The sequence below is a fragment of the Panthera onca genome, chromosome A2 (genome assembly GCF_046562875.1).
Source record: "Panthera onca isolate mPanOnc1 chromosome A2, mPanOnc1 haplotype 2, whole genome shotgun sequence".
NCBI classification, from domain to species: domain Eukaryota; kingdom Metazoa; phylum Chordata; class Mammalia; order Carnivora; family Felidae; genus Panthera; species Panthera onca.
Genome location: NC_138340.1, coordinates 49,725,063 through 49,744,322, shown reverse-complemented (window position 1 = coordinate 49,744,322; position 19,260 = coordinate 49,725,063).

The window sequence follows — 19,260 nt, the reverse complement described above, 5'->3', positions numbered from 1 at the left end:
AGAAAGTTTTGCTTAATGCTCTGTAATATTCTGCTATAGTTGCTCTTCAAGAAAGCTTGGGGGTAGAATTATTGGTTTTAAATGAGGTGGGCTATGAATATATGCTGTGTTACACTAGAACCAGTTCATACTGGCTTGTGAGAACAGACTGTGAGCATCTCTTTTTAATTCTATGACCTTATATTTATAGCTTGAAATCTGTAATGGTGGGAGTATTTACACCATGGCAACTGATAAAAACTAAAAATCAGAGATTTATTTTTCCCCAGAGAACTAGTTCTTAAAATTTCCAAGCATAATATTGATAGATATGTTTTAGGTTGTGACCCCCAGAAACAGACCCTTAAGGAGAATAAGGAAATAAGATCAATAAGGGAAGAACACCAAAGAGGAATGTGATATCAAGCAAAGTCCCATGGAGTTTTACTCTGGCTCAATCTGATAGAACAGTTGTGAAAACAAAGTTGTCCATTCTGGGGCTAGGGGTCTGGATTATTTGTACTGTCACCTATCAGTCATTGGTTAAGGACTAACCCATGGGGAGCATGCATTCTTAGGTACTACATGTTTCTGTGTGCAAAGGAAAACAAGTTCTGGCAGTCTGGAGGCAGGGCTGTAACAAAGAGTCACAGTTGCTGGCTTTTGGGAGTGTGAGCACCCAAAAATGGCAAAGAGAACCTGGGCCCATGCTCTGCTTGCTGACAACTCTTCCACAAGAGTGCCTCCCAACCTTTAACATACACTTAATTGACCAGGAGTATGGAAGTCTGGAGGATCAGTAGGTCTGGGGCTGAGCCTAAGATTCTAAGTATCTAACAAGCTCCCAGGTGATGTCATTGATGCTTCTCATGAATCACACTTTGAGGGGCAAAGTGGAACAAGATGCTTTAAATTATTTTCTACAGGCAGATCCAGTTTTATTTGGCTCAGTCGAGTTAGTTTTCCTGGAAACATGGTTTACAGAAGAGTTTGAAATAGAGCCACCTGAGAGATACTTCATCCCACCATTGAATTTCCCCACTTTATCTTTGAGGTCAAATACTTAGTTACAGCACTTTAAATTTGTAAGGGAGGTTTCAGATCCCCAGTACTTCAGAGAAGATAAGTAAATGCCAGATAAGTGTCTAAACACTTTTTGACCATGTCATGGTGCTAGTAGCTAAATCTATTGCCCACACACCAGTGGTTTTTGTTCTCTTTATCTTTTGGCTTCAAGTTCATTCATCTATTCAATAAGCATTTAATGATACCTATTTGTAAGTTGCTATGAATGTTTTGTTGACATAAAAATGAATCAGATAAAAAAACCAGACATGTCTCTTGCTCTTTGTGGCATCAAAGTCTAGAGTGTTGACTTATAGAAATTACTGGAAACAGGTTTCAAATTGATCAAACATCTGCAATGTTTACTTTGTGGGTGTTTAATGGGTGACAGAGCTTCAATTACCCCTGTGTCAAATTTTTCTTACACAACCAACTTAAAAATGTGAGGGGGCTGCCTATGGCACAAACTCAACGAAGAAATAAAGTAGAAAATTATTTTTAAGCCTCATCACTGAAGATGTGAAGACATAAATGCTTTTTACTTGCCAACTCTACTCTTTATTTTTATATTCCTCAATGAATGCTAATAAGACATACCAGTGCTGATCGCCTTAGGCAGAAATAAATATTATGCACTTGCAGTAATTAATTTATGGCAAAGTGTAGTCAGTAGGGTAAAGTGAATTTGTGAAATTCTCAGAGTACTTGACAGCTTCTTATTGAAGCAGAAATAAAATGTAGTCAATAAATGGTAAAATGCTGAAGAAAGTGTTTAGTTATCACCACAAGGGTTATATTAAGTAATTTGGGGTACTTTGCTTTCCTGTTCAACCCAGAAGTTATGCATTCATATTACTGCAACATCAGTGCAGTATTTTCTAAACCAAGCAAATAAGGAATTGAACAAAAGAAAACTTTTTGGAAGTATTCTTTGAAAATAACCCTTTTTTCCCCTAACAGTATGCAAATGAGCTTCTAAATATGTAAACCTTTACATGGGTCTGCATGGAGCCCCCACATATTTTGGAAGTATTTTGGTTCAAATAATTTTGAGGCAGCAGCAATTCATAAAATATTACTTCAAAGACATGCAAATGGTTTGGCAGGTAGACATTGTTAGCGGGATGATGTTGAGTATTTCCAGAATCCCTTGGCCTTAGGTTTGCAATTTTGTTGATGGTAATCTCTCTGTTTTAGTTCAGATTCCTGAGAAGCAGAGCCTGAGGTGGAGAATCTTGTATAAGTAGTTAATTAAGGGAGTGCACTTAAGAGGAATGAAGGAAAAATCTGAGCAAAAACATGATTTCAGGTGAAGTCTAGCCTCAGCTGGATCCCACAAGGAGCTCTAGAATGTGAATCATGTTACAGAGTGCCCCACCATGAGGCCAGAGACCCTGCCTTTTGTACCCTCATGTCAGTTAATCAGGAAGTGACTCTTTGGGGAGAAGTAGACTATCTCATTGGTGAGGTGGCTCCTTTTGGCCAAGGACAATTCTTGAATTGGAGATTTGGAAAAGGAGACAGCTGCAATCCAAAACACACAACAGCTGGGAGATGGTGCATTAGCCCAGTAAAGGCAATTTGGGTAGGGCACAAACTTGACCTATTACTCTCATCTGGGAAATGAGGAGAGAAGAAAAAAATGACAAGTTGGTTTATGAACTAAGTGCTCTGATAAAATAGCAAAAATAATGTCCTTGCACTGATTAGCAGGTCTTGACCAGAAGAACATTTGGGCTCCTGGTGTTACTACTAAACTTTTCCTTCTGAAGTAACTTGAAAGTTAATCCAGTAATGATCCCACTCTTCTCTGATCAGTTCTCAACATAAAATATGTTCATAGGAAGTGAATTGGTTGTTACAACATTGTGGGAAACTGACCATGGAAGAATGGGCTCATGCATTGGATGACAGAATGGGGGGGGGGGAAACATTGTAGTAAGTAAACTAATCCTTGGTCATGATGCAGTACTATTGTGGTGAGTGAATCATTTCCTTTCTCTATGGAAGTCTTCTGCAGACCCAAATTGACTACTCCTGTGTTCCTCAGCAGACCTTCTTCTTTCTCCTTCTTCCTTCTTCCTTCTCTTCATCTTTTGTCTCTCATTTTCTTTTCTCTTCTCACTTGTTTCTTCCTTCCCTTCTTCATTCTTTATTAAAAATCACTTTACCTTCCTCCTTATTCTTGCAACCTAGCTGCTTTCCTTCTTTCTCCTCTCTTCTTTCTTGCCTGTTTTTCACCCTCAACCCTCTCCCATCCCCGATTCTTATATTAAATACTCCTGCCTATTCCCTTCTCCCCTCTTCCTTACTCCTTTCTTGTGTATCCCTCCTCATCTCCTTTCCTTCTGTTCATTATTTCCCTCTTTTGCTTCACATCCATTTTCCTTTTTTCTCTCTATCCCTCTTTCTCCTTCCCTCTCTTCATTAATTTTCACAGCACATCTATTGGTTCCTAGGTAGCCAGGATGCCTGCTGTATTCAGACTGCCTTCTCAAGCTCTAGACAGGGAAAGTATTTGTTACAGTTAACTTGGTGAAAGTGATTCAACCAATTTATCTTAGTATTTGTGTGTAATAATTCTGGGAAGGCACCAAGAATGTGAAAGTATGTGTAATTAAGCACTATTGTAACTCAGCAGGGATTTGGCCTTCCAACCTACTTAACACAGGCTTAGCTTTATTGGGCCCTGGTCTGGCAGGGCCCCAGTGCTTTGGATCTACCATGATTAAGGATACTTTTCCAGACCCCCCAATTCTCAGTTCATGGCATTCTTTGCAGAGCTCAAAAAATGCTGTAAGTTCACTATCCCCACCAGCCAGCTTTGAGCAAGATCTGTCTCACCTGCCTCACTCTCATTACACATCCCATCTGTCTCTGATGCTCCTTTGGCAGCCAAAAAGCTTGATGCATTATGCATCTCAGAATATTAGAAAGATTATATAACCACCACTATCAAACTCAGGAGACCAGAAATAATGGGAGCGTCTCTTTCAAGGACTTTTCCCTTAGTTCTAATGTCAAGGAGGACAGTGGTATTGGTTAGAGAATTTTAAATGGTAAGAAAAATACACAATCACAGGCACATACACCTGCAACCTCATACTGTTCTAAGGACTGACTTTGTCAGCTTGGTTAAGAAGAATGGAAGTATTAAACATCTTTTGGCAAGAGTCTCCCGGAATCATTAACTGATTTTGTGATTCAACAAAGGCCTATAAATTGCTAAAGGTATTGCCAGAGAGATGCAGTTTATGTATAAATAGATGAACGTAGAAGATACTATATCTTTTATGGGTGGCTTAATGACATCCGTAGGGTGATATACTAGCCATAAAGGTGAGTAGATGGAAGGAATTGATACAAGTCATATTTTCACATTGTTGATTTGCTAATCTGACTAGATGAAGAGTGATTTTTATGCCACAATGTTAGCTGGCTATCCTAGGAAAGTATCAATCCATATTGCACCTTGCTCATTAGATTATTCTAATTATTAGAAAGATTCAAACTAAATAACAAAAGGCTCACCAGTAGGCAGGAAAAAGTTAACTAGCTCTGTGGAACATTTGCAGATAGTAGTGAAGACTAGGAATTCAGAGAAGCGGGGCATTAGAAAATCTAACAGGGAGGGTTGCTAAAATCAAGGAGGGATACTTATCAAGACTTGATTACTCCTAAACCCTAAAAATCTAGCATAATTATCTTGTATAGTTACAAAACCCCTTTTAATTTGGAAATTTTATTCCCTGGATCTTAGTTTCAGAATTTGTCTATGATTCACGTATTTGTCATAGAATTTAAGCGTAGAAAGTGTGTGTATTTTGGTCTTCTACAGTAGAGGAGTGTCACTGGGAGCCACAGCAATTCCATCCTTCATCTTCCTCTGGTGCCACAAGGTCTCTGTCTCTATTTTCCATATTTACTTTCAGAAGAGGAAAAGTTGCTTCTGCTTCATTGGCACATTAACCATCACAGCTGTCCCCAAGATGCTGCCTTTGGCCATGGAATCCACCTCTTATTTCCAGTCAATCTTGACCCAAGTGTCCAATATCAGGAGAAAACTCCTGATTGGCTCCACATGGATTATATGACTACTCTGGTCCGATCAGCTATGGGACCAAGAGGATGAATCACACGGCATGCATCTGGTTATGTTTATTTATTTGATGGAAGGGAGAGTTGTTAACAGAGCATGGATGTGGCTGGGAATATCAAAAGATGTCTGCCACATTATTCTAATATTTCAAATGTTGAGATGAGGAACAACACCAGAATGATGACCATGAAATAAAACTATAAAAATGAGTGGATCTGTAATCATATCTTAGTTTAAAAATTATGTTCTCAGAGGCCTTAAGCTCTATATAAAAATATGAAGGTTATACACAAATTTTAATTTATAGAAATTTAACATAATCTTCAAGATAATGTCCCCAAAGGCAAAAACATTTATACTTGACACTAAAACATCCAGTTGAAAATAAACAAATTTAGCGACACCTGGGTGTTTCAGTCTGTTGAATGTCCAGTTTGGGCTGAGGTCATGATCTCACAGTTTGTGGGTTCAAGCCTCATGTTGGGCTTTGCACTGACAGCTTGGAGCCTGGAGCCTGCTTCAGATTCTGTGTCTCCCTCTCTCTCTGCCCCTCCCCCACTTGTTCTCTCTCTCTCTCTCAAATAAATACACATTTAAAAAGATTAAAACAAATCTATATGATGGCTTTAAATAGAGTATGTTGTTGCTTCATTGATTTAAGTGCATTTTTAAAAAATCATATTGAAATATGAACACTATTGCCAATTTTATTCTTTTAGTAAAAAAGTTATTTTCTCCTGGTATATAAGTTAACTTATTTTCTCACTTACTAGATCTCCACTTTCCTCTTTTAAAAAAAATTTTTCAATGTTTATTTATTTTTGAGAGAGAAAGAGAGACAGAACACAAGAGAAGAGTGGCAGAGAGAGAGGGAGACACAGAATCCGAAGCAGGCTCCAGGCTCTGAGCTGTCAGCACAGAGCCTGATGCGGGGCTCAAACCCATGAGCCATGAGATCATGACCTGAGCCGAAGTCAGATGCTCAACCACCTAAGCCACCCAGGCACCCTCTGCTTTCCTCTTGAAGGATATGTGTCTAATTCTCTGCCTTTCAGGTTAACTTCGTGCTGTTCCAATAACTTTTTAAATAACAGAAGTGACCTGTAATAAGTCCTGAGATATGAGATATGAGCTTTATAAAGAGGATCTATACCTCTGTCATTGCTGCTATTCATTCAAATGCACAAACCCATAATTCTTCCTTCCCCAACCCAAATCATTCAGTCACCAAGTCCTGCCAATTTCTTTCTCAATATCTGTCAAATCCATCTCTTTCAATATTTCTTTTCTTTGATCTTATGTATACACTGCTGCTCCAGGAATACTTCCAAGGCACTGCTTTGCTTTTCCCTATCCTTTCTGCTAACAAACTTTAAATGACTCACCATTGTTTTCAGAACCAACTCCACTTTCTGCATCTTCCCACTCCAGAATCTTCCTTCCTACCTCTCAACCTAAAGATAACAGAAAGTTGGGAAAGGAGATTGAAAAATAAGATGCAAAGACTGGTGTGCAGTTTTGTGGCTAGTTTATTTTCTTCTTTAAATAAGTGGTTCCTGAAATGGAAGTGGTTCCAGGAACATAGTGGTTCCTGAAATGATGTCAGAACGTCCCAGTAGCTTCTGAATGAGTCTTCATACTTTTTTGTCTCCTTATCCATAATACATCACATATTCCTCTATTAGGAGGTGAACAAGAGGCAAGAGTGCCAGATTTGGTTTAAAAGCTTTTCTGCCTCTTCTATTAAAATACCTGTTACTAAAATAAATGTTAGTTGGCATTTTCTCATAAAGTTATTTTATGGATGGGGTGCTTTGCAGGTATTTCATTATTTTTCCAACTGTAGAGAAGATCAATTTTGATCTTTGTTGTTATATAGTCCTATGTGTACATTAAAAATTTTTTTAAAGATAGAAAATGTAAATATACAGAGATAAATTAATATATTATAAAAAAGAATTAGAGCCAGAAATTGCCCCTGGCATCTGGCTTATGGTAAGGAATTTATCTGTTTGCTCTGGAGTTATAGCCCCTAGCTAGTTCCCAACCCTTCCCTCTTAGCTGGAGGTGTGCATAATCACTTTGAAAACAGCCTGTTTCTAGAAGTCCCAGTTATGCTTTCTTGACTTCCTAGTTTACAACTCTTATGAAGGTGATAGTATCTGATATGGGTACATTCAATAAACATCTATTTTGAGCATCTACTATGTGCAGATACTCTCCTAGGTACAAAAACAAAAGTGAAGATTGTCATGAAAGAGTTCTTAACAGGTTGTTTAAACATTCTCAGTGCTTCTATGAAAATGGGAGTAGGAATAATACACTATCCAGATATGAAAGAGCCTGAAACATAATGTATAATCAATACATGACCAGGGCCTTCAGCCATGGAATGAATTTGTTTACTAGTGCCAATGCTAGGTAGAGGGGCTGTTGTCCAGGTGCACTCTTAAGTACAGCAAGGATGTACTGAGTTCTCACTCTGGACCTAATGTCATACTAGATGCTAGACACAACTAGGAGCAAGACAAAGAACTTTTCCAATGTTCACAGTCTCTTAGATTACTTGGAGGGAGAAGGAATAGGGGACCTATATTAACAAATGAATGTGTGGTGCAAGATAGTCTCATCCCCTTTTTGCCTTTCCATTCCTCTCCATCTTTATTCCTGGTGAATATGGAGTATTTTTTTTTAAATTAATGTTTATTTATTTATTTTTGAGAGAGAGAGAGAGAGAAAGAGAGAGATAGAGAATGAGGCATAATGCAAACAGGGGAGGGACAGAGAGAGAGGAAGATACAGAATCTAAAGAAAGCTGCAGGCTCTGAGCTTTCAGCACAAGAGCCAGACATGGGGCTCGAAGTCACAGACCCTGAGATCATGACCTGAGCCAAAGTTGGATACTTAACTGATTGAGCCACCCAGGTGCTTCTGGAGTATCTTTTATCATAAGAATCCATGGAAGTTACCATTTTAGAGGTGATCGGTATTTGTACCATTTCTAATATGATTCATATAATTCATCATAACAGTATTATCAAAACAAACAATATCAAAACAAATAATAACTAACATTTATTGAGAAAATTTGCCAGGAACTCTTCTGAATGCTTTGTGTATACATAAAAGCTTTGTGTATTGACCTAGTTGACAATCATTATCAGAAGATCATTAAGGAATGACTCTAGGTTTAAGAACTTCAGATGTTATAGCAGATGGTGGGTAAGGTATATGGGTGCAGTCTGCCACTCAGTGCCTCTGATATACCAAGTGAATGTCTACTTGTGTTATCATCATTAATTTATTTGCTTTTTTTCTCTCTATATCCCTAAGGAAGGTATGACACAGAAATTTTAAATAACTTGCTCAATAATACAAAAGAGAGTTGGTCTTGTAAATGTGAGTCTCAACTGTTGCCAGTCTCAGATACCTGAGGCCAGAGAGGTCTTGCTGCTCTGAAACAGAGAGTGAGGACATCAAACCACCATTTTATGAAACCAGGAACATGGGTGAGGGCAGAGGGGATGGAATCAGAAAGGGAAATGAAGGGAGAAAGGACTTAGGGGTACCTATCTAAAGTGGACACTGTCTGGTCTGAAAAGGATTCCCTTGGGAAGAGTAGAAAAATCCTTTGATTGACTGTCAAATACATTTGAACTTGGCTGAAACTAAGAATTATTTATTTATGGTAGGGAACTACCTGGTTATTGTGGGGCATTATATATACGTATATGTGTGTGTGTATACATATGTGTGTATATATACATATATATTCATATACATGTATATGTATATGTATGTGTGTGTGTGTGCGTGTGTGTGTGTGTATAAAATCCAGCATCATAGGTTCTAAGACAGAGTTTTTTGGGGACAGGTATAAAAGGAAATGGTAGGTTTTGCTGATTGGTGGTCTGGAGATAGGAAAGGCTTCTTGGTCTCCACCAAGTATTGGAAAGTTAAGCAGATATTTACCAATCTCCATCACCCCCAAAAAAGATGGAGAAGGGCATTTTTGGCAAAGTAGTCAGCATGGGCAATATCATATAAGTAGGAAAAGATCTTCAGAGGAATTGCAAGAAGTTTAACTTGACTAGAGTTACCTTAGAGTTACCTTGCTGCAATGAATGATGTCGCTGGAAACGCTGGCATGAACAGACAACTTTGTAAGCCATACTTAAAGTAGGATATGGGAAACTGCTGAGGATGTCTTAGCGGAGGAGTAACCTGCTTAGGTATGGTTTATAAAGCTCACTCTGACATGATACAGAGGAAGGCTGGGTGAAACATACGTACTTCACCTTTGCTCCCAAACCCACTATCTCTATAGAAATTCTAACTGTGTCTTGTATATCCCTTTAAACATATCCCAAGTAGGGTGCCTGGGTGGCTCAGTCGGTTGAGCAACCGACTTCAGCTCAGGTCATGATCTCACAGCTTGTGAGTTTGAGCCCCACATCGGGCTATGTGGTGACAGCTCAGAGCCTGGAGCCTGCTTCAGATTCTGTGTCTTCCTCTCTCTGCCCTTCCCTGCTCATTCTCTGTCTCTCTCTCTGTCAAAAATAAGTAAACATTTAAAAAAATTAAACATATCCCAAGTATATCAAAGGAATAGAAAGATATCTAACATGGGCTTTTGTGCCTTTGAACTTCTCAGGAAAATGACAAACTGTATATTGCTTATGGAGCAGATGGAAGACCACTTGTAGTTTATATTTACATCTGTGAGAAATCTTAAGGATTGAGTGGTTTAGCAGTATTTCTGTTGTGTGTGCTATAAAAATTCATTGGTCAAATCAAGTCTCAGTGCTGCTTATGAAAATAAAATGTGCGACTCCATTTCACCATTTTTTTATTTAATTAACAAATATAAATTTAATTTACTATGTGTTGAATGGATGTCGTATTATGTACTGTGGGAGATGCCAAGAATGATACAGATACTAATACTATTACTAATAATATGGTAGTAGCCAACATTTATTGAATGATAACTTGAATCAGGCATTTTTCTAAATGCTTTACGTGGATTATCTAATTTAATCCTCACAAAAGCACTAAAAGGTAGATATCATTGTATTTTTGTTCTGCTGATGAGGAAACATACCCAGAGAAATGTGGTATGAGATTGCATAGCTAGTTAGACTTAGAGCTGGGATTTGAAATTTGTCTGATACCAGAACTTGAGCTTTTAATTTGATACTCAAAGAATGTAGATTATAACTGTGGATATAGTGATAGTGGGGAACCATAAAAATGTCACAGGACAGATACAAAATAAGTATAAACGGGTCCAGAAAAGCAAGGTGACCATGTTTATTTTGGTAAGGTCAGGGAAACCTTTGTGGGGGAAAATGTACTGTGTCTTAGATTAGGTGTCTATTTAGAAGAAACCATGAGACAGGGACTCAAGTATAAATAGTTTACTTAGGAGGTGATTCCAGAATAGGTCTTGTAGGGTTGTGGGGAAGTGAGAAGAGAAGGAAAGCAATAAAGAACATGTTCAAGCACAGGTTGCCACAGTAGACAGCTAAGGCTAAATTCCACTGGGGACTCCAGGAGATAGCATGATTCAGAGTAGTACCACCCACAAGATGAGGAAGCTGAGGTATTTATGCTCCTATTTCAATCTTTCAATGACTGAAGTTTGCTCCTGGCTTCATTAACTCACTGGAATTTCCAACCACCTCCAGGCACATGCCCTCAAAGCAGTGAGTATCCAGTGGTTGCGGTAAGGTGAGGTTGGAATGTACTGGAGTAGTGACTCCTGAGCATAAATGGACTGGACACCAACAGCATCAGCTACAAAATTTAAACTGTGGCCACTCCTTGATGAAAGGGAGGCAGGAGATGTAGTCTATTTTGGTCATCTGTGTGCTCAGGTAAAAATCTGGGGTACTACTTCTGAGGAAGCAGAAAAGAACAGATAGAGGGAAACAACTCACAGCCTTTGCTGCAGTGTTGCCCAGGAAGTAGTTCAAAGGGATTGTAATCCATACGAGAAAGACTAAGGAAGCTGAGGAAGTGTTAGCTGAGCTCAGAAAGCTGAGATCAATGAAAGGTGTGCATCTGTGTGTGTGTGTGATGCATGGTAGCAGCACAGGGCTTGAGACAGAGGAGAATGTGGAAAATTGGAAGACCTGAGGAAGGCTGTATAGCAGAACTGCAAGAATTAGGGAGAAAATAGGGTATAATGAGGTTGGAGAATAAGGAGGTGGTGTGCCAGCCAGGGCCAAGTTAACGTGAACTGGACTGTAAACCTGATGCTCTTAAATACTCCCCTCAAATAATGTGTTACTTTTACCTAGTTTATAATCATCATTATCAGAAGATAATTAAGGAATGACTATAGGTTTAAAAACTTCAGATGTTATAGCAGATGGGGGGTAAGATATATGGGTGCAGTCTGCCACTCAGTGCCTCTGAAATCATACCAAATGCGTGGCTACCTGTGCTATCAGGATGCATAGGGCTATAAACTGTGACTCAAATTGCCTTAAGTAGAAAGGAAGTTTATCTCCTAGACAGAAATATGTGACCAGTCTCCAGGAATGAGGGATTTGACTTTTCTCTTGATTCCTCCCTCCTCTGTATCAATTTTGTTCTCAACTTGGCTCTCTTCATGGTCATAAGATGAGTGCAATCAGCAACTAGGGAAAGTTGCTCCTTTGTTCTAGTGGGAAAGAGATAATCCACGTCCCTAACTATAGGACACATTTCTTTACTTCAGTCTTTTTTTTCTTTAATATGAAATTTATTGTCAAATTGTTTTCCATACAACACCCAGTGCTCATCCCAAAAGGTGCCCTCCTCAATACCCATCACCCACCCTCCCCTCCCTCCCACCCCCATCAACCCTCATTTTGTTCTCAGTTTTTAAGAGTCTCTTATGCTTTGGCGCTCTCCCTCTCTAACCTCTTTTTTTTTTCTTCTTCCCCTCCCCCATGGACTTCTGTGGGAGAACTGGACAGCAACATGCAGAAGGATGAATCTTTACTTCAGTTGTATTAGATTGCCTTACATGTTGAGCCCACCTCTGAACCAATGATGATTACCAAACAAATTTCCACAGAGAATTGTTAAAAGTCTAAAATCTAATCACCATCAAAGAGAACAAGAATACCACAATAGGCTTAGACTAATCAAGGATTACTTCTGGAGATGTGGGTGGAGTGATAGTCATGGGAGCAGAGTGGATACCTGAACAAAATAATGATTTTGAAAGGAAGAAGAAAAAGTGATGGTGGGCTTATCACCCAAATTATCTACTTCATTTCTAATCCCTTCTGTTCTTCAAAATAGCCACAGAAAATACAGGACCACTAATTTATATATTTCAAAGCATAGCTTTTCTTGAGAATATTCCTCTGTGGCAGCAGTATATCATTTAAAAGCCTAGACTCTGGATCTAAATGTTTGAGTCCAGATCCATGATTCACCATCTACCAGATGTATTAGCTTAAGAAACTTAAATTCTTGGCTATCATTATCTATGTAATAGAGACACAAATAATCATCTCTACCACAAAGAGTTGTGCAGATGTTGAAATTAGATGTTTTATAAATCTTGGGATAGTGCTGGGCTCATGGTAAGACACCAATAAATTTAAGCTAATATTATTCCTTGTTTGCTTAGTACAAAATGATTTTCTGCCAGTTATGTTAAAATAGAGTGAGAACTTGTGATATGATAGGGAATTTCTGGCTTGAAAATATCTTTGGGAATTGGTAGAATTGATATGAATTTAAAATGCCTTCTTCTAAATGTCCAGTTTACAAATCTGGGTTTCAGAATGCAATGAAGGCATTAACAAGAGCTTTCCTGATATGAAAGCATAACCAGGATATTAGTATTTCCATGTATAGACATTACTGAGCCCCTTCAAGGAACAGATGGACTTAAATATGAATGAATGAAGTGATAACCTAGGTATAATTAGTGGGAAGGGATAATGACACTGTAATTAGACCAGGGATATGAAGAGTTAGAGAATGCTACAAACACCTATCTTTCACTGCCCAGAAATCATTATAGGAGGTTGGGGCTTAGGGAGTGAGGAGAACTTGCTTCATAAGGATGTTTCCATTGCTTATGCCAAAACACATCCAGCCATTGTATAGTTTTGCAAATCTCTCTCCTGAGAGAATGAGAAGATAATTTTCAAAACAGCTAAGCCCACATAACCACTAAAATGGAAATGAAATTAATGGAATAGTTTTTATATTCCCTCTCACACTCATCTATAATAAATCACATGAAGCTGCACCATTTCTGCATTTATCGCATAAACAGTCCCTTTTCTCCTAATGGTTGTACTTCTGACTTTAAATACTAGAGAAATAGATTAATTGTCTGGAGTCTGGAAAAGGCAGTACTTGATCATAAGTAGCTATCAAAGGATTAAACCTGTACTGTCCAATTGGCACTTACCTTTGGGACTCTTGGGCAGTGGAAGAATGTTCATATAAACAGAAATGTAAGAACAGACTCATCCTACCCCCTTATCTTTTTTGGTCCATGCACTAAATGCAAGCACACTTTTCTGTTGTCAGCATTATAAGGAAAGCCACATTGAGAGGACATCCTTCCCTTTGTCTTTTCATGTGTAACTTTTATTGAAAACTGAAAGCTGATGTGTCAGGAAACTCGGGGGCTCTTAAACAAAACTACATGAGTCCTGAAGGAAACAAACTGCAAAACTCTCTAAGAATGCTAAATATTCTTTGGGCTAATGTACTACCTCTTACCTTCAACCTAAAGTACTTTGTAAGAGTGTCAAGGACATTCCCCAACCAGAGGGCCAAGGTAAACCCAGAAACAGAGGGTAAAATAATTGTCTCTTGTCCTTTTTAAAAAAAAAAATTAATGTTTTTATTTATTTTTGAGACAGAGAGAGACAGAGCATGAGCTGGGGAGGGGCAGAGAGAGAGGGAGACACAGAATCTGAAGCAGGCTCCAGGCTCTGAGCTGTCAGCACAGAGCTTGACGTGGGGCTCAAACTCACAGACTGTGAGATCATGACCTGAGCTGAAGTCGGATGCTTAACCGGCTGATCCATCTAGATGCCCCTCTCTTGTCCTTCTTAATCTTTGAAAATGGTGCTGTTTACCCAAGACTATGCTTTTCTATCTCAGGTGCATATGTTCCCTGAGGTTATGGCCTGGTGTGCCTGGTAATACATGAAATCTCAGGATAAAGTTAGATCTACTTTAATGGAGCATATTTTTTTTTTCTATTTGAGAGTTAGTATATCAATTAAGAATACATTGAGCTGCAAATAACAAAAACAGTGGCTTAAACAAATCATAGAATTTGCTTACATAACAAGACCTCCAGCATTAGACGGTGCTTTTAGGGACTCAGATTTCGCGTGTGTTTTCACACTTAGTAGCCATTCTTTTGTCATCTTTTGCATATTAGCTTTTGTCCTTTTTCTTGCACCTAGTGTTGCAATACAGCTACTGTACGTCAAGGGACAAAGACTGCATACAAGGTGGTTGGGCAGTGCCATTTGCCTCTTTCTCTTTTTTAAGAGAAGATAAATCTTTCCAGGATCCTCTCCCTAAAGATTCCGTTTCAGCCTCAGTTGCTGGAATTGGACTATATTTTATCCTTACATGTAGGAACAATTACACATCAGAATTCATAATTGCCTCAATCAGCTTAGACTAGTTATGATACTATACTTGGAGCTTAATGCATTGTCATCTCGAACAAAGTTCTGATTCTGTTAAGAAGGAGAAATTGTCCATTTGTCCTATTTATTAGTCAATTAATGAGGTTAGTCATAGTAAATATTGGGAATATCTTGTAATAGTAAAACAAACAGGAATATATTGCATTAAAAATGAAAAATTTTCACTAAATTTTAAAACAATATTTGAAGATACAACAGACTTTCAGACTGTGCTTCAAGTCTGCCATAGTGCATAAATGACCACCCTCCACCCATGCCTCTCATCCAGTCCACTTTCCAGAGTAGCAGGGTGATCTTTGGAAGGTACAATGTGAAAATGTTGCTCTCTTGCTTAAAAATTGTCAATACCATCTCAACAGCATTGGGATAAAGTCTAAAGCCCTGATGGTGCCATTAAAAATCTCTTAGAGGCTTGTCCCAGATTCTTACCTGGCCCCATTTTGCCACTCCTCCCATTTGGTTTTGAAACTCCTGTTATACTTGTTACACTTTTCAAGGTAGCTAAGCAAACTTGGCTTTGAACCTGATACATGCTTCTCTCTGGATCTCTCTACTCCCACCTTCCATATGTCTTTTCTACTGGTTACTCTCAGCCATCCTTCCAGCCATTACTTCCTCTGGGAAGCCTTCCTGTTTGGACCCTGACAGGTTCAATGACTCTACTTTTTGTTCCTCCAGCACCCTCTCATTTCATGTAGAGTTCTTTATTAGAATTGCTGTAGGTTATTCAGAATATAGAACTCTTCTATCTGATCCACCTTGTTTACTATTTGATTCTGACTGCCTAGCGTATTGCCTAGCACTCGGTAGGGATGCCATAAATATCTTCAGTTTATTTGGTTACTACTTGCTTGAAGTTTGTTGAAAACCTTCTAACTCATTTATTGGCAGTACACTAATTATACAGTGTATAAGAAGGGAAGCTCCATCCCTTCTTAATGAGTTTGAACAAACAAAACTCAGACATTAAGGGGAAAAAAGGATATCACAAGCAGAGAGGCATTTGACCAGTCACCAAATATGACCCCAGTGCCCATTTCATTAGGAAGATTTAGCAAATGAGAATTTTATCACAGCCACTCTTAAGAGAACTGCCTTTTTCTTCAATAAGTAGGGTTTTTATTTTGCTTATGACTTGTTTTGTAAAGATGTCTGTCATTTCATATTTAAGGACTTGTTTGTTTTGTTTTCCTCCAAGTTTACAAATAAGAGTATTGGGCCTAGAATACTCATTAGGCTAGTTTTCCTTCCCTAAACTCTCTGATCTTTCTTGGTGGGTCTTGTTACTATCTATGGCAGGCAGGCTGGAACCGTGCAGCAGAAAAGATTGTATCTGGGAGCCAGGCCTATTATCGATACCTCTAGATTCATGATTTGTATTTAGGAAGGAAAACAGGCAAAGAAAGAGGCATCTGAGCTTCCAGATATAGCCATATATGAAAATAGATGCTACCTTGAGCTCCCATGTTTGTAAATCAGTAAATGTCCTTTTTTTAAGGCTTCTTTGAGTTGAGTTGATATTTGATCTTTCATAAATGAATAATGAATACAAGATTTGGAATCAGAAGTGTAATGGTTGATTGGCTAGAAATATTATCATAATTCCTGTGGCCAACAGTAGGAGTTATTCCTGCCTAACTGAATATTTTGAATAACTGAATATTCTGTTATCAGAGAAGAGGAAAAGGATGCCGCAAGACAAAATAAAAATCCATAGTATCTATTTTGTCCATATCATATGTCCCTTCATCACTGTACCTTTAGCTAAATTTATGAACTGCCTTTATTTCTGAAGTTGGAGCTTCCTTCAGGATGGTAGAAGTGAACCTCTGAAAATTAATTCCCTAGGTGTCACTTTATCAAGACTAGTCCACTGAAAGTCAATTTGTTAAAAGTTAGTTGTAAATTTGAAGTTCAAAACCATATGAAAAAATCAAAATTAGTCAAAATCACCATATAATAAATTTGGATTAAAGGAAAATTCCCATATCAACACTGAGATTTTAGTTCTAAATGATAAAATGTATGTTTATAAATATATTTAATATCCAAAGTTGAACATTTTTGATAAAACTGTTGAATCTTTTGTTATAAAATTACACTGAGGTCACTGACAAAACCAAATGTTGGCAAAGATGTGGAAGCAACATGAACACTCATTCATTGCTGGTGGGAATGTAACATGGTACAGCCACTTTTGAAGACAGTTTTCTGGTGGTTTCTTAGAAAACTAAACATATTTTTACTATACAATCTAGCAGTAATACTTCTTAAATTTAGTGAAAGTAGTTGAAAACTTATGTCTGCACAAAATTCTGCATGTTGATATTTAGAGTACCTTTTTAATAACTGCCAAGACTTGGAAGCAGCCAAGATGTCCTTCCATAGGTGAATAAATAGATAAACTGTGGTACATCTGGATGATGGGATATTATTCAGCACTAAAATTAAATGAGCTATCAAGCCATAAGAAGACATGAAGGAAATTTAAATGCATATTCCTCAGTGAAAGAAACCAATCTGAAAGGCTACATACTATATTATTCTAACTACATGATGTTCTAGAAAAGGCAAGACTATGGAGATAATAGAAAGATTAGTGGTTGCCCAGGGTTTGGGGTGAAGAAGGGATAGATAGGTAGAGAATAAAAGATTTTTAGGACAACGAATATACTCTGTATAATGCTGTACTTATTGGTACATGTCATTATATATTTGTCCAAACCAACAGAATGTACAACATCAAACATGAAAGTGAACCCTAATGTAAACTATGGACTTTGGGTGATTATGATGTGTCAGTGTAGGTTTATCACTTGTAAGAAATGTGCCCTCTTGTGAAAAATGTGGTTAATGGGGAGGCTGTGTATATGTGGCACGGCATGAAGAATATGGGAAATCTCTGTACCTTACCCTCACTTTTGCTATGAACAAAACTGCTCTAAAAAATAAAATATTAAAAAACTCCAATAGCTCTGCAGGAAATGGGGGGGGGCAGTGAACAAATTTTGTATATTTGGCCAAATGCTCCTTTGATAACTAGGCCTTATCCCTTGATCTAGATCTAGAGTGGGTGCCTAGAGCCATTAATGTTCTTCATAGGTTTATTTGACTTGCTTGAATTCACACTAATGGGTGGGCTTTCCATAAAAAAGGCAGGAAGTCCAATGCAGGTAGATAAATACAGTGCAGATAAAGGAGGATATCTTCCACAGGGGAGGACCTACAGTGTGCAAGCTGCAGCTGTTCAACACTTTGCCTTGCCTTCATCTCCTTTACTAAGTCTCTGATATGATAATAAGCTGCCTCATTGTTGAGATCATTTCTTTCTTTTGTATACATGCTGTAGTGGTTAAAGGGCCTGCTTTCTTTTAGTAACTCAGCCATTTACTGAATCTGTGAAACTTGTCTAAGTCAGAGTAAGTTAGATTATACTGCTGTAAGGAATAGCCCCTGAGACTTAGTGCCTTAATACAACCTGTTCCTTGTTCAACATGGGTGGATGAGGTGAAGGGGAGACTCAGGTCATTATTGTCTTTACTGGTCACTCTCACAGGAGGTATATCTATATGGAGCTACCCTACTTGAACATGTGGCCTCTTTGGTTAGCTCAGCAAAGGAAAAGCAAACATAGACGGTCACACAGAGGCTCTTACATGCTTCTGCTCAGAAGTGATACTTCACCTCCACTCATACTCCATTGGCCAAAGCAAGTCACATTGTTACACTTCACTTCAAGTGGGCAGGATATTATAATCCTCAAGGACCTGACTGGAGGAGGATTGTATATTGGTGAACATTGATACCATCAATCACAGGTAATTAATTGTTCTGTGCCTCTGTTAACTCATCTGTAAAAGAAGGATGATAATACCCATGTCATAGAGCTATTCATGAAACTGAAAATGAAATAATGAATGTAAAAAGCCTAGCACTGTACTTGGTAGTAAGAAATCAATAAAATTATTACTGTTACTATTATTAGAATGAATATTTATCCTTAGTGTAGACTATGACATCGAGTAGTACCATTCTAAGTCTTTTTAAAAAATATTATCCTGATGTGCCTGGCTAGCTTAGTTGTTTGAGCAGCCAATTTGATTTTGGCTCAGGTCATAATCTCAGGGTCATGGGATTGAGCCCACATCAGGATCCATGGTAAGCATAGGGTCTGCTTAAGATTCTCTCTCTCTCCCCTTCTGCCCCTGTGCCTGTCTAAAATGTACATATTTATAAGGTCAGAATAATTAGTTTTCATTGGAATGAATAAGTTACATAATCACAAAAATTCTTTCTTCTAGTTTCCTCCATTTTTAAAAATGACATCATCACCTACCCATTTATATAAGCTATAAATTTAGGTATCATCCTTGATATTTCTGTTTCCTCACCTTGCTAATTCTGCCAATTTACTAAGTCCTG